Raw genomic sequence first — 16484 nt, forward strand, 5'->3', positions numbered from 1 at the left:
TTTCCTAGCAGTGCATCCATGAAGTTTCCACATCTTCAGCTTCTCTGATTGCTGATTGCCGTTTGCTCTCTGGGCCCACACAATAGAAATCCTTTGGTCTAAAGTTTAGTTAGCTGTTAGGACAAAAGCACAGAACTGTTTGATTTTTAAGGCTTTGTTTTTTCTATGCTCACTTTTGTTAAAGTTTAGTTCTTTGGTTATCCAGATAAGTGAAGATAGATTATATATATATATTTAAAAACTACTAAAAAAAACAAACAAGGGGCTGGTAAGGTGGCTCAGCAGCTAAGAGATCTCTCTTTCTGTTCTCTTACAGGACTGAGTTCAGTCCCCAGCATCCACACCAGCTTGTTTATAACCATCTGTCATCCTGTTACTCTAGCTCTGAGGGACCTAGTGACTTCTGGTCTCTGTGGTATCCATGAGCACTTAGCAGATGCTCAAAAGACATACATATACATATACTCATACACATACACATGCACATTATATGTATACATATACATTATACATATACATATAGTCTTGTCCTCAAATACTACATAAATGGCCGTATCCTGTTGTATGTAGCTAAGTACTGTTACCAATGACTGTATTGCTGTATTGTAAGTGAAGAGTTCACACTATTTGTGAATTTTTTTTCTGCTAATTGTAAGACAATATGAGTTGACTCATGTGGGTAATTTTTTTGAGTTGTGACACAGTAATTCATAAAAATATATATAATCAGTCTTACCTCATTAATTTGCCATAAAAACATCTTTTGTAATGGACCAGTTATTCCCCCCCCAGAAATAGTCTCAGCATTCAGCACTGTTAATAAGTTTCCCTGTAATATTGCCATGCCTTATGAATATCCCACTTGAGTAAAGTTATTTATTTTTACAAAATATCATATATATATATATATATATATATATATATATATATATATATATATAGAGAGAGAGAGAGAGAGAGAGAGAATATGTTTTTCTTTCAGATGATGTCTCATAGAGCCTTAACTAGAAGGTGGTCTTAGCATGGCCATCTAACAGTGAGGCGACCCAGACACAAGAAGGAAGTCACTTGTCTAAGGACACAGGAGAAGGCCAGGAGCAGAACACCCAGACAGGCCTAGGAATTCTAACTCTACACTAGCCAACTCGCATGATGGCAGACTCTGGCCACAAATTCTTTTGGAGAGATGTGGATCGCTGATGGCAGACTCTAAATCTGGAATTCCACAGCCTGGAGCATTCCTTAGAACAGAGAGGGGTGACCCTTTGGCCATGTGCTTGGGGTCACCATGCTCCCCAAAGCTAATGACGCCTCACTCTGCTTCCTCTGGGCTCCCGGAGTGCATCTGCTCACACCAGGCCATCACTGCTGACTTCTGATTCAAAGAACGCAGAATAGTAACAGGAGTTCCTCATAGATGCAGCAACAGTTCTTTCAAAATGTGACAGATAACCTGTGCCCTGTTGTTTCCATACTCCTGAACCCCACGACGCTCACGAGTCCTCCATGTTGTGATCACGTGACATTCCTCACCGCACGGCACTGTATATTCACTGGTCTAATCATCTTTTCAGCACACTGTTTACCTTGGGTTTTTTAATCAAATATCCATGCTACTGAGAGAATAGCAGGAAATGACCATTAAGGAAAGTTCCTTCCGGTCAAGAGAATAGAACTTGTACCCTGGATAGAGCCCTAACCTCCTGTTGGGTGGCATCAATGGCCTCGATAAGACACTACACTGGGAAGGTGGGTTCCTAATGGGCCGTGCTTAGGAGCTAGGTGGGTTAGCCCTTTACTGAGATACCACACTCGCCGCGCCCAACACCCCGGCCCCCAGCACAGTCCCTGCGAGCCCAGCAGACAGAGGATCAGCTGGATGTGCCCAAAAGGTATAACTTTTCCTTTCCTTTTTCTGTTTCTTTCTGACGCTGACAGATCCTAAGCATGATTTTTCTGGTGCTTTGGGTAGCCTTGCTTCTCTGAGGGTTTAACTCTAGTAAAAGTGTCCTTGAGCTTCTGTTTGCATCTGTTCTTAAATTATTTTACCAATGAGACTAAGAACCCAAAGGGCGACCCCTGATTTCCCAAGAATCACTATGGTTTAGAAAAGAGTTATCTCCTAAAGACCCCAGTGTTAGAGTTTGGCCCTCCAAGTGATTCTGGTGAGAAGGAGTAGTGGAACTAGTTCTGAGTCTTTAGTGTGATCCCAGACGTAATCTGATGGGGAGTATGGACTCCTTTCTCTCTGCGTGTCTCTGTCTCTCTATGTCTTTGTCTCTGTCTCTCTCTGTCTCTCTCTGTCTCTCTGTCTCTCTCTCTGTCTCTCTCTCTCTCTCTCTCTCTCTCTCTCTCTCTCACACACACACACACACACACACACACACACACACACCTCTCTCTTGGCTCATGCTGTTAAGTGAGCCAGTCGAGATTAAATCCCTTTCGTAAAAATAATTAACACGCAAATTTGTTCCCGCCTTTAACCACTGGTGAAATTATATGCACAGCAAATAATTGTTTTAAAATGAATTTGATTTGTGACTTATTAAACGTAAATGTTTGTTTGTAAATCTGTATTCCAGGGACCGTACAACAATTTCCGGGAAAAACAGGGGGGAGAACAATCCTGAAGCCGTGCTCTGCACGAGGACCCCCTATGACTCCCTAGCCAGAGGGCTTAAGCATTGATGCTGTATGATCTAACACTGCAAACCAAATAAACCCTTTTTCTTTTACAAGCGATCTGTCTCAGTTACTTTGCGGCACTAATTTGAAGCTAAAACAACCAATACCCGAGAAACACCTGTTCCCATCACTGTCCATCCGCCGCCTCCACGCCTCCGCCCTCATCCTCCGTCATAGCCCCCGGGGACGGTTTCATTCCTACCCTTTTCTCTATCTGAAGTTGTTTGTTCATTTTCTAGAGCTTATTTCTTCTAATACCTCAACACTCGGCACCTAGACTAAAGCTTAGGAAATGGCGAGAGCTAGGTGAGATGGGTTAAACGAATCGCTCTTCCGCGCATGCCGGTTAATCTCTAGTGGAGACAGAGGCATGATCAGAAGGGGTTTTCCTTATATGACCCCCAAAGGGTTTGTTGACGAAACTAGGTGGCCAGACATACTTCTATTTAGTTCTAAAGTCCTGGCTTCAGCGTCCACCGCCTCTGTGTAAGGAATCTTCTGCCTCTTCCTCCGCCCTGATCTACACAGAGTAAACAAGGGAGAGCTAGGGAGATGAAGAGGCGAGTGGCACATTCGTGACCCATACTGTCCTTGAACCAGTGATCAACTTGGTTAGGGGCTGAAATCCCCTGTGGCTCACTGATATTCAGGAAGGGTTCGTGGAGCTCTGAGGAAGAAAGCCACAGTGTGAGGTGTGTTCCCCAGCGTGTGAACACCCTGGGCACACAGAGACAGGAGGTGGTTGTATAAGTGGGGGAGCTTCTAGAAGTACAAGCAGGGGAAGATAAGTTGGTGTCAAATCAAGAAGATGAACGCAGATAGCTTGGTGGACGATTATAATGGAAAACAAAATGTTCTCGTTTTAAGCTGGAGCAAAGGAAAAAGAATCGCACTTTTTCCAAAGCTACCCCAAAGAAGACTGTTACTTGCCTGTTCTTATTTTGGGGAGGATTCTGGCAGTTGACTGGGCCCTAACACAGCAGTATTCCCCAACACTCAGACTCGGGTCTCTGTTCTCACACAGGGTGGGTAGCAGCACTGGGCTCCAAGGTTCTCTCCTTGGCCAACCTGAGGGACTTTAGGGCTTGCCCAGACAGGCTCCACAAGGCACTTTTATTTTGTGTGGAGCATGTTTAATCTAATTTGTTTTAGATTCTGGGAAGCAAGCTATACTACAAGGCGGCCTTCTGGAAACGGAGGAGAACTTACATCCAAAAATTCTTGAGCAAATTAGATATTAAAGAGCCAGTTGTTTCAAAGCAACAAGCTGCTCCCCAGGGAAGGGCAAGCCATTTAGAAGATGGCTCAGACGTTTGGGAGAAGTAGGGTCTTGGGCTCCATGTCCTTGGCTCTTTGTGAGTTTTCCCGGATTCTTCTAAAATCTGTGGAGGAGGCTCACTTGGAGTAGAGGTGGGTCTGCTATACTCTGGCGAAGTTCTTTCCATGGGGCCTGCAGGCCCTGCAGCAGAAGGTCCTCCCCCAAGGAGAGATGGCTCAGTTCTTCAGAGTGTATACTGCTTTTGCTGAGGACCCATGTTGAGGACCCTAGAACCTGTGTCAGCCACCTCACGACCATCTGTAACTCCAGTTCCAGGGTATCTGGAATGAAACCCTCTTCTGGCTTCCATAGACCATAAAAACACATCTCTCTCTCTCTCTCTCTCTCTCTCTCTCTCTCTCTCTCTCTCTCTCTCTCTCTCTCTCACACACACACACACACACACACACACACCTACGCAGATAGAGAGACAGAGAGGGAGAGAGACAGAGACACCACAGAGAGACAGAGAGAGCTCAGAACAGGCAAAACGACTTCCCAGGTGTGGTGGTTTGAATACGCTTGGTTCATGGGAAACGGCACTATCAGGAGATGTGGTCTTGTTGAATAGATGTGGCCTTGGCAGAGGAAGTGTGTCAGTGTGTAGGTGGTCTTCGAGGTGTCCTAGTGCTCAAGCTCCATCTAGTGCAGGAGAGATACCTTCAGAAGACAGTCCCCTCCTGGCTGTCCGTGGATCAGGAGGTAGAACTTCCAGCTTCTCCAGCATCATGTCTGCCTGCAGGCTGCCTTGCCTCCTGCCATGATGACAGTGGACCAAACCTCTCAAATTGTAAGCCAGCCCCCAATCAAATGTTCTCCTTTAGAAAAGTGGCCTTGGTCCTGGTATCTCTTCACAGCAATGGAACCCAAATGAAGACACTGGGTTCCCAAGCACGGCCCACCTGCTAGTGGGAAAGCATTCCAGAAACTCTCTCCTTCTGTTTCTGGCCCTCACCATCTTGACTCTGTGGTGCTGACAGATCTGTTAATCAGTCCCCAGGGTGTGCATTGCTACAACTGTTCTTCATGGGCATGTTTCCAGACAGAATCTGACAGGGTAGTTTTAGGACACGGCTCTGTCAGTCCAAGATGGCATGGGACCTGGTACTCACTGATTCAGGTAGGGTGTCTAGGGAGCAAATACCAGGGGTTCGTCTCCCACCTCCCCGTCTCTCCATGCTGGGATTATACGAGCAGGCCACCAGGCTCAGCATTTTATTTGGATGCTGGAAATTGAAATCAGGTGCTCAGTGTGCTTAAAGCCATTTCTCCTGTCCCCAGAAAGCGTTATCTGGTTTGTTTTTGCTCGGTTGGTTGTTTTCTCTAAGGCATATTTCTATCATCTAAGACAGGATTAAACACCCAACCCAACGTTCCCTAAAGGACACAGATTAAGCTCTCCAGTTTTTTCCCTGATAGACAGCTGTCTAGACAAACAACTGAGGTCGCAGATGTTGGAACACACATCGTACTTGAGGTAATAGATGGCCACTCCAGCTATGAACTAGAGGACAAGAATGGTTTTCCAAAAGGAGGATCCATAGCAACCACCTTCACGATCAGGTCAGAAAGGCCAGAGTGGATTTTTGCCTGCAAAATCCTTCCCTTCCTCTGAGCAACACAACTCATGGATGCGAGTTCGTGTAGCCAAGACAGCCAAGGAGTTTCAGCCTCCCCCGAGTTCTTGCCGGAGGAAGCAGTGTAGCGTTTGCAAGCACACCAACTGAATCCAGACATTTTAAAGAACGAGTTTTCTGTTACCGGCTTGCCAGCATTTTAGAAACACTATATATGCTCTGACTTTCCAGGAAGAAGAAACAGACAAAAACTCATGTAGCTAGAGTCTTGGATGCCATAATTTAGACTTGGAGGGGGAATTTCATGGGAACGTGTTTGAACTAGCGTTTGGACCTTAGGCAGCCATAGTGAACCCATCCTGGAGAGCCTACTTCCAAGAGGGTATCTATGAATGTGTGCACTATGTTGTTTGTTCTCCTCCCCTGGTCTGTGAGCTTCCTGAGGAGTGAGACCTTCGTTCCGACAGTTTATTTTATTTGTTCCTGTTTAACACTCTTTTCTCTGGGAATCTGGAGTAGGATTAAGCATTCTAAGCTGTATTAAGCATTCAGTAATATCCAGTGGATGCATGCATGGATGGATGGATGGATGGATGAATGAATGGGTCTGAGATTTCTGTACTGTGTGATTGACTAGGTGACTCACAGGTGAAACACTGCTGCATTGCTCAGGCAGCCTAGAGGGTTCTGGGTAAAAAATCATAGTGGTTTACTGCAGGGTGTATTCTTTGGTGCCTTTTTATGTCTGAGTCATGTTTCCAGAAGTTAGTCTCTTCCCTTCTAGACTTAAACGGTGAAACTAGAATGTTTTTATGGCACTTTCTTTATAGAAATGGAAGCATGTCTTGGTCCTTTGACTGCCCCAGCAATGACTTTGGGCAACAGACTAGGTAGGTGACCAAGACCTCTTGATTCAGTTGATTACAAAAAAAAATAAAAAATAAAAAATAAAAATCTCAGGCAAATATCCCTAGAGGCCAGAAAAATCAGCACACAGGTCTCTCTGAAGCCCCTTCTGCTCACCCACAGGATGGAGAGTCAGGCTTGGCTAATTTGATGAGGTCATCTCATTCTGACTAGTCGGGAGACTCCTGCCTCACCTTCCTCAGGTGCCACAATATGGAAGTGACATGAACGAGCTTCCTTAGTTAGTGCTGGATTCTACTGATGTGAAGGCAAAGGAGACAGGAAGCCGGTGACAGATGGCTCTTCATTCCAACCAAGAGGCCAGAGGCCAAAAGGGTTCTACACAGGGAGGCCTGGGCTCATAGTATCTCAGGGATGGACATAATACCTTCTATGGTCTCTTATTAGACCTGAATACACTTGAGTAGACAGACAAACTGATCTGCTGCCAATCCCCCTTAAATTACCAAAGGAGATAGGACTGCTCAAAAACAAACAGACTTGGTGTCAACACCTCTGGAGAGCCTGGGGATTTTGGCAGACATCAAGTGATGGTTGCTGGATACACAGTGACCAGCTAGTCCTGGGGTGCCTGACATTTCTCAGTTTTAGTAGTAAATCTCTGGAGTCTCAGAAAAGCCCACGCTTAGGTCAAACTGAGATAGTCAGTTGCTTTAAACACAGTGACAACAGCTGGGTTGGGCTAGGCTTCTCTTGGCAAAGCTGTGTGGCTACCCATCTGGTGTGTAGAACCTGCAGACAGTCAGCAAACAAGAGGTCTCCTGGCAAAACATTCATTATATTCTTGGATTGCTTCATTCCCCCCCCCCCCCCCGCTCAAATATCTGCCTGAATAATAAGTTAACACAAAACTAAAAGGTGGGTAGAAAACAATTAAAATCAATTAAGCGCCAAAGGCTTTTCTGTCGTAGGCTCATTGACGTCACCCTTTTTTCCAAATTATTTGCCAAGAGACTTGCTTCCTATGCAAGGAGGCAAGGTGAGAGATGCTTTGGTATGGAAAGATAACAAAACAAAGGAATACTGTAGAGGGGGATGCTGACCCAAATTATTCTCCCTTCCGAAGAAGAATTAGAAGAAGAAGAAGAAGAAGAAGAAGAAGAGGAGGAGGAGGAGGAGGAGGAGGAGGAGGAGGAGGAGGAGGAGGAGGAAGAGGAGGAGGAAGAGGAGGAGGAGGAGGAGGAGGAAGAGGAGGAGGAGGAAGAGGAGGAGGAGGGGGAAGAGGAGGAGGAGGAGGAGGAAGAAGAGGAGGAGGAGGAGGAGGAGGAAGAGGAGGAGGAGGGGGAAGAGGAGGAGGAGGGGGAAGAGGAGGAGGAGGAAGAGGAGGAGGAGGGGGAAGAGGAGGAGGAGGAGGAGGAAGAAGAGGAGGAGGAGGAGGAGGAGGAAGAGGAGGAGGAGGAGGAGGAGGAGGAAGAAGAAGAAGAAGAAGAAGAAGAAGAAGAAGAAGAAGAAGAAGAAGAAGAAGAAGAAGGAGAAAAGAGGTTTGTGCAGAGCTAGCCCACCATTTGACTAATTCTGTTGTTAATTCACTTTGCACTTTCAGAAATTTCCCCAATGAAACACACACACACACACACACACACACACACACACACACGGTCGGGGGAGGGTGTGCGTGCATCTCTGGAGAGAGAAGAATGCACGGCCTACAGTCCGAAGCATATTTAATATGCTGTTTTTACAGCAGCGGCTGGTCTCAAAGAACTTTAACCCCGTTGTGTAAATACGTCACCAGGAGCCTACCCGGGTTGTCATGGCGACAACCTCAGTGCAAGGCCCTTTGCTTGGTGGAACGGGTGTCAGCTTTCAGTCTCCTGCATTCCAGGCTGGCATCAACCCCAGGTTACAGCTCAGACTTCATTAGAGGCCCCATGAGGAACAGGGGAAGAATCCTGAGCAGTTCCGAGAACTTCGGGGCAGCTTTCCACGAACACACCTGAGAGGAGAGCCGGGAAAACTCAGAGGAAAGGAGTAAGGTTGCTCTGGAGAAACCTGAATAGACCCTGCAGCCTTCCCCTAGCTGATTTTAGGCACATCCACCGTCTCAGCTGGAGAAGACAGCATCTAAGCTGCTATCTGGACGTTTACCGAAAGCATTACATGGCCCGTGCGTGCTGCAGGTGCAGGGGCAGCGCTTGAGTGCTGCTCAAAGGCTTGTGAAAACGTCAAGGATCCTCGAGAAAAACACAGGAATGGGCTGATGGGATCCCGCAGCCTGGTACACATTTTCTGACACATGATTTTATGTAATGTGTTCAGAGAGGTGGCCCAGAAAATAACTAATTTAAAACAAAAAAAACTCTGACAGCCATGTGGTTTTTGAAAGTGCACTGCATAAAGGGGGACAAAATGGACTGCTTGCCTGACTAGCTATTGGACAGAATTTATAATCAAATGTTTCTGAAACAGCTGGCTTCTCGACTGTCCGCATGATTGTGGGTTGCGTTCATGTTAGCCCTAATACATTCTTGAATTTCTTCAAGGGGAGGTTCATTTGATAAAAGTTATACGCGTATGATTTATCCACAGAAGTGCATTCTAGTTCTGTTTGTTCGTTGTACTTATTATTGTGTTATTTATTTATTGTACAAGGAACTTCCCAGAAATGGTCCTCGGTGAACAGCCAGCAGTCTGAAGCACAGAATAAATGCAGCCATCGGAGTGGAATATTTGAAAGACCAAAGCTTATGTGGATTCTTCCTCATGGGGTGACAGAAATGGGCTCCCATCAGGTTCAGAAGCACGCACAATAAACCCAACGAGAGTGACAACCCGTGTTTAATAAACTGATCAAATGGGGAGAAAAAGATGAGTCCGCTTTGACAGGTTTTTCTATATGTAGAAATCCTTATTCACTCACAATGTCTAGGAGCACAGACTGGGCGACAGCCTCTATGGAAACCTGCAGTGGTGGAACCCAGCCTGCAACTGAGTCTGTCTTCTGTCTTGTTCAGGCTCTCACTTGGCACATGTATACGTATATGTATATGTGTATGTGTATGTATATATGTGTATGTATACGTATGTATGTGTATATGTGTGTGTGTGATATTTTTATCTCTGTGTCGAAATGCTATGGTTAAAGTTACTGAAAACCATCTAACATAACTACTATTGAAAACAAGAAGTTTCTTACATCAGGCGTGTTACACAGTTTTGAAATGCTAATCAAATGTTAGCTGTCCTTCATTCAAATAGGCGTGGTTCTCTGCCGGTTTTCTCTGGCAATGACAGAGCTTCCAGGGCTATCATGTAGAGGAAAACACCAGGCTTTTTGTTTGTTTGGTTGGCTTTGGAATCAGCCTCGAGAATTCTGACCTCTTGGGGTGATTTAGGGATCCCCTAAAGAAGAAACCCTCTGAGGAACAGATGATCAGAGCAGGCCCTCAGGAACAAAGCTGGGTCATTTGAAGTCTCCCCGGGGTTGATGAGGGAACCTGACTAGAGGCCATGATGGTGGGAGTAGCATGGGTCAGTCAGGGCCGGGAAACTGCTATCCACTTAACACAAAGCATACAACCTCAAGCGTTCTTGTCCCTGTTTATCGTACCAGTTGGGAACAGGCTGAGTTATGCTGTAGTTACAAACGGTCTTGTAGATTCCCCTCAACCTGCAATTTCGTTTTCCTTGTTTTAGTTACCAGCAACCACAGCCGAAACTATTCAGTTGAAGAATCCTATAAACAATTAGTAAGTCCTAAATCGTGGAATGAAACCGCGACCTTTGGGACGCGAGCCGTTGCTTCATTTAGTGTAATGCTGCCCACCAATCACTTAGTCATCTCGGTTATAGGATCAGCTGCTATAGTAATCAAGTAACTCTATTTTAATTAATTATGACCCCAGAGCCAAGAATGATGATGGTGGCATTTGACTGTGCCAAAGAGAAGAGCTGTAAGTAGCCTCCTGTAAACGAAAGGCCAAAGTTTACCCTACATATGTGTACCTGTAGGATTTGGTAATTAATTGAAGTTTCAGTCATCCCGAGGACGCTAGAACATACGCACGTATCCCTGAGCATCAGGGGGCGGAACAGACAGCTCGCCACCCTGGCTGCAAGGCTAGCTTTTCATCATCCCAGCATGCATTGGGGCAGAACAGACTGCTATGCCTACCTGGCTGGAAGACTGGCTTTTCATCTTCCCAGCATGCATTGCGCTTGCCCCCCCTCTTGCAAAGTGTAGTCATCCGAAAGAAAATTTGTCTCCATTTCACCACGGTTGTTTTGAGAGAAATGAGACCAGCATCTGCAACAGAGTATCCCACTATGTTAAGTCATCCCGGCTCATCTTCTTAAACTGTGGCCTCATTTTTAAAAGCCCTTACTCTCTTGGGTCCTGCTCTTCCCGTAGGAAGTCTTTTCTAACCACACACTGAAGAAGTCTGCTCTGAAGTCCTCTGCTGTGATGCTTTACCTTCTTGAGTGGTTATTAAAGTATTTTATTCAATGTTGTCACCTCAGAGACTCAGGCTTCTGCTTCCTGTAAATCCTCCTCAAACCCCATCGCACTCCTGTAGTCTCTGTGGATAGTCCCAGTGAGAGACAAATATGAAGTCTGCTCTCTCCACAGACGCTACTCCTGGAGTACTGATCAGCGCCTGTCAATGGGATGGATGGCACTTGTGAAAAGGCAAAGGGCCAACCCTTCGGTTAGTTGAGGGAGAAAAAGAGATAGGTCCGCACCACAGCGAGCTCGGGTTACTCGTGGTAATCATCACGGAGATGCGTCCGGTACCTTTCGGAGAACTTAAATACACTAAGAATGGTAGCAGAGACACGGAGTCATCTCTACTGTGCTCTGTGACTTGCACACAAGTGTGCACGGCGAGCTTTTGAAAGTTACCTATGAAGGAACTACACAGTTTTAAAAGCAAAGATGGACCGTATCACCGTATCTTTTCCCTGCAGTCTATTGTCTTCCTCTGTCTTAATTAAACACGATGAAAAGAATATATTGCCCTCATTCGAGTGCATCACTGAATGTCTTTAAAATCGTACATGTACAAATCGTTTTAAATATTTTAATTTTTATTAAATTTATTTATTCGCTTTACATCCCAATATCAGTCCCTTCCTGTCCTTCCAGTATCCCCTCACACAGATCCCCCCATTCAACCCTCCCCTTCCCCTTTGAGAAGGAGGATCCCCCTCTAGGCATCACCCCACACAGGCATTACCCTACACACACATCAGGTTGCTGACGGACCTGGCACATCCTCTGCTTTACCGTTCTAACACATAGAATAGCCCAAAGGGGGATCAGCTTCCACACCCCTGGGTGTGAAATCAGATGAAGTAACACACTCAGGAAGAAAAAGTAACCTCTCCCTTAGGTATTTTATTTGCAATTAAAACAAAAGTTAGCATCAGACATAGTAACGGTTGATATCCCGAACATAAAGCTTGCTAATGTTTATTCATAACGTCTGCAACCCCAAACCTGCTTTTTCCAGAACATCTTTGAAGTCTCAGTACTAATCTGATTCCAGCTCTTTTCAGAGTATAATCTCGAAAACTGACAGGAATGCTGTAAAGAGACATCTGTGTGCACACAGACACATGGTTCAGCCCGTGAGCGTCACACAACTCCACCGAGAGCCTTCAGGATCTGGTGGCTGGAGCTTTCCCATCTGTGGCAGGAACACACAAGAGCTCGTAGTACGTTCCACCCAGCCACTCCGAGGCACACCATTCTGAGGCACAAATCTACCCACCTTGATGCTGAACAGATGGAATCTCATTTCGGGGAAGGCAGCTCTGGGCCTAAAATAACAAGTCTAAAATTTCAGCGGCATAACTCGAAGATGAATATTTAGCTCTTGAGAGAAAATCTGGGAGGTGATAACAGGCTTCTCTTTCAACTCCAAGAAGAGGTGTTTATGCAGAGGAGACAGAGACTGGGGCAGGGCTGAATGGGTTTCCTAAGGTTCTTCGAACGGCATCTAATAGCAGTTAACATTACAAACGAACGCTATACAATATGTGGTCAGCTTCAAGGCCCAGTATCAGTGAGGTTTAGTTTCTTTGCTGGAATCCGAAACAGCTTTTGCCTCCATCAGGGACATCACCTGCGCACGTGTTGCCATGGCAACGACCATACATTCCCAGCATACCTTTGGTTCAGCTCCCACGCTCACCTGGGAGAGTTTACGTCACATTTCAAATAAAAGGCAGACATTTTCTGCCCCCTTCCTCTCTTTTTTTCTCTCTCTTCTCCTTACCCCCCTTGCTTCTGCCATTCCAATAAACTACGCTGCTGGCCTGGTGTGGTTTGTCCCGACCCGAGCCTCGATTCCTATCCCAATACTTTGTTTTAAAAAAGAAAAAAGTCTCTTGAAAGTACTGTATTACCAGTGTCCTTGTTAGCATAGCTGGTGTTTTGAGGGGAAATGCTAATTAATGACTTGGTCAAAAAGTAATTGAAAATATAAATTTGAAAAAGTTGAGGAGTAATTTGTCTCCTTTCGGCTCATGTTTCTCTCTCCGTAGATGCGTGCTGATTCATAGCACCCCCACCGGACTGGGAAGATTCAAATGAGATTGCTTGATTGATTGCTTGATTGATTGCTTGATTGGTTAAGTACAGAGAAAGAGAGAGAGGGGGGAGAGAGAGAGAGAGAGAAAGAGAGAGACAATTCTGAGTGCTGAGAAGTCCGGTGCCAGGGTTTTCCTGGCAGCCCTTGCCTGCCCCTTTGCCAGTGCTTGTTTTGAATCTGAAATGTCCCCCACAGGCTCATGCTTTGAATGCTTGGCCCTCGCCTGGCGCTGAGCTTGTGGGAGGCTGTGGAACCTTCAGGAAGTGGGGCTTACAGGGTGGAAGTAGGCCACCAGGGGGTTGGCCTTGGAAGGCCCAGTCCCCATGCTGCCATTCCCTCGGTGGCTTTGTCCTTCGGACTGTGAGGGAGCTCAGCCACACAAGCTCCTTGGCAGCGAAGGGAGCTTGGCCGCCATGCCTCCTCACATGAGCTGGCCCTTGAAAACCACGCCTCTTTCCTCCAACTGTTTCTGTCAGGTGCCCTGGTCAGCATCATACACAAGCCACTAGTACCGTGATGCCTAAAGAAAAACCTTGCTTTTCTAAACACTAGAGACTTTGTTTTGATGAATAAAGGGCGTATGACAGTTCAAAGGGTGCCTGCTGTCATAAGAAACGCTAAACACCCGTTATTATTTTTCTTGGTACTATGTTTCTGGATGTTTCATTATTTTGCCCAGAATCTTTGTTTTCTAAAGTGTCCATATCAGATACATTTTTAATTTAACCTAATGGCTTCTTTCCATATCCCTCTAGAACCCTCTACACAGACCGTGGACAGGCTCTGATCGTGTGACTGGGAGATTGTGCACTCACCGCAACCAACCTCCAGTGGCACAGGCTTAAATAACCCAGATGGGCCACTCTGAGCAGATGGCTAGGCCAGGTACCAGGACGACTGAGTCTGAGCTGCCCTCAGTAGCAGAAGGCTCAGCACGTAACTCATGGAGACTCCTCTCGTCCCTCTTCATCCCTACCCCTTTCCTGGGATCACTGCCCAAATAAACCACCTGCATGGAATCCTTGCTTTAGCTTCTGCTTTGGGAAGACCCAACATAAAAAAAAAAATGCTAGTTAGGCTCTGCCTTTCCTTAAGAAGACATTGAGGGGCAAGGATGTGGCTCAGTTGTAGAGTGCTTACCTAATGCACAGGGAAAATCTAGGTCATGGTGGTCCATACCAGGCCATCTCTCCAGCCCCAACTGTCACAATCCTAAAGGGACACGACTTGGTGACGCTGCAGTCATGCAGTGTATCCAGATGTTTTTGGTCAGCAACCACATCATGAGGGATATTATGAGACAAAGTTCTCATTGCCTAGTGGCATCTGACCTATTTGACTAGAGCACGATGCTTTCTCACAGGTCCGTGGTGGCGCAGGCATAAGCAAGCCCTTCGTGACTTGCCATTGAAAAACAGTACGGGATCTATCATCAAGCACAGCCCCAGAGCCCAAATGATGAAAACAAGTAACTGTCCCTGCCCTGTGTATGTTATGGTGGCTTTAGCATATACTCCCTCTACTCATGATATACATGTTGGTCCATGTAGCTCTGTGTCATGCCACTCCAGCGCAGCCTCAGAGAGGACTCAAAGTAGTGAAAGCAGATAAACTACCGCACATGTGCGCAGGCTGTGGATGAGGAGCCTGCAAGACTGTCGGTCTAGAACAAGTAGGTAGCAAAAGAACCAAGGGAGGGGACACCATGAAAGGCAGCACTGGGTGTTCCGTGGCACTCTGTCTTGGTTAGGGTTTGACTGCTGTGAACAGACACCATGACCAAGGCAACTCTTACAAGGACAACATTTAATTGGGGCTGGCTTACAGGTTCAGAGGTTCAGTCCATTATCATCAAGGCAGGAGCAGGGCAGCATCCAGGCAGGCATGGTGCAGGAGGAGCTGAGAGTTCTACATCTTCATCTGAAGGCTGCTAGTGGAAGACTGACTTCTAGACTGCTAGGATGAGGGTCTTAAAGCCCATGCCCACAGTGCCACACCCACTCCAACAAGACCACACCTACTCCAACAGGGCCACACCCTCTAATAGTGCCAGTCCCTGGGTCGAGAATTCTGCAAACCGTAACACAACTGTTACATAGAATAAATGGTACTGGTGGTAGGGGCTACTGTATGCTTGGGGAAGAAATAGAATTAAAGATGGGATACAGACACAACATAATATTACCTAGTGTATTTTCCTTCTAAACACAAAGTCTGCTCTGACAGGCTGGCCCAAAGTTCCCAATAAGATATGTGCAAATTATTGATACACAAGAGGACTGAGTAAGAAAATCAAACACATGATGGGGATGAGGGGTATATTCATCTTAGGACAAGAAAAGGAGGCGCACACATGGGTTAGGAATCACTATGGCCTCTAGGGATGGTTGTGACTCTTTCTGTTCACCTGGGAAACTACTACTCCTCGAAGACACTTGGTGGGAGACAGAGACACAGCCTACCTTAGAATTTGGAAATGTGGAGTCCCTCCCCAGCCACCTTTGGTAGCCTGGTGGCAATGACAGGTCTGGCCTCCTTTGTGACAGATATCTGAGCCTTTCTCTCCAGGCTCTTAGAAGGGGTGCTTTTTGTTTCATTGGGACATTTTGCCACAAAGAATCCCAACCCTTATGAGCAAGCATGTGCGTGTGCTCAGATAGAAAATAAATTCCCATGGCTTCTCAACCAGGGTGTACCAACGGGCGGCACTCAGCCAAGGCTGCCCTTGACGGTCCTCTGCTCCCCCTGTTCCCCCTACCTTCCCACTCGTTTCTTTCTCTGGAGCTTTTCGTTTTCAGTACAAATCACAAATATTGTGTTATTTCGCCCATTAATGCCTTAGAATGTTAGCATTCATTAGGGACTCTCTACAAGGACATGGCCCCCATGACAAATACCCCAAGCAGTATCACTGCTCATCTACAGTGAGTAGCACTCAACAGTGCTTGTGACCTCTATTGTCCTCTACCTAAATCATGTGACTCCCACTGGCTGCCCTTGCGTTAGGTCTCTTACAGTTCTTTCCTTCAACAACTGTTCATACCTCCTCATTTGTCTCCGTCCATTGATTTGTTGGTGAAACAGTTCATTTTCCCAGTAGAACCCAATATCCTGGCCATTAATCTCTCTTCTGCTAAAACCAGCCTGAATGGACTTCATTTGGCTGACAGAAAGACGGGCCTTCAGGCCTCAGGTTCACAGAGGAGGAAATTGAAGTTCAAGGGGGTTAAGAAATGTGTGAACTTTTCAAAGTATCACAGCTGGAGTAGAAATTGAACTCTCTCTCTCTCTTTCTCTCTCTCTCTCTCTCTCTCTCTCTCTCTCTCTCTCTTTCTCTGTGTGTGTGTGTCTGTCTGTCTGTCTGTCTGTCTCTCTGTCTCTATCTCCTTCCTCTCTGTCCTCTCTTTCCTCTCTTCTCTCCCCCCAACTCCTACCCCA

General features: G+C 46.2%; 2 long non-coding RNA genes across 2 annotated transcripts in view; one reads left to right on the forward strand and one right to left on the reverse strand.

The window, feature by feature from the left end:
• Positions 1 to 10965, forward strand: part of LOC134482801 (uncharacterized) — a 26833-nt gene extending 15868 nt beyond the window's left edge. The window contains exon 2 of the long non-coding RNA XR_015641023.1: positions 9103 to 10965. This is a non-coding gene — a long non-coding RNA (uncharacterized LOC134482801). The remainder of the gene's footprint in view (positions 1 to 9102) is intronic.
• LOC134482800 (uncharacterized) lies at positions 8158 to 12591 on the reverse strand. Its single transcript, XR_015641021.1, has 3 exons — positions 12225 to 12591; positions 10625 to 10756; positions 8158 to 8446 (listed from the first exon to the last, which is right to left on the reverse strand). It is a non-coding gene; the product is annotated as an uncharacterized LOC134482800 (long non-coding RNA).
• Positions 12592 to 16484: the final 3893 nt, after the last annotated feature.

The sequence above is a fragment of the Rattus norvegicus genome, chromosome 17 (genome assembly GCF_021556685.1).
Source record: "Rattus norvegicus strain SHRSP/BbbUtx chromosome 17, alternate assembly SHRSP_T2T, whole genome shotgun sequence".
NCBI lineage: Eukaryota > Metazoa > Chordata > Mammalia > Rodentia > Muridae > Rattus > Rattus norvegicus.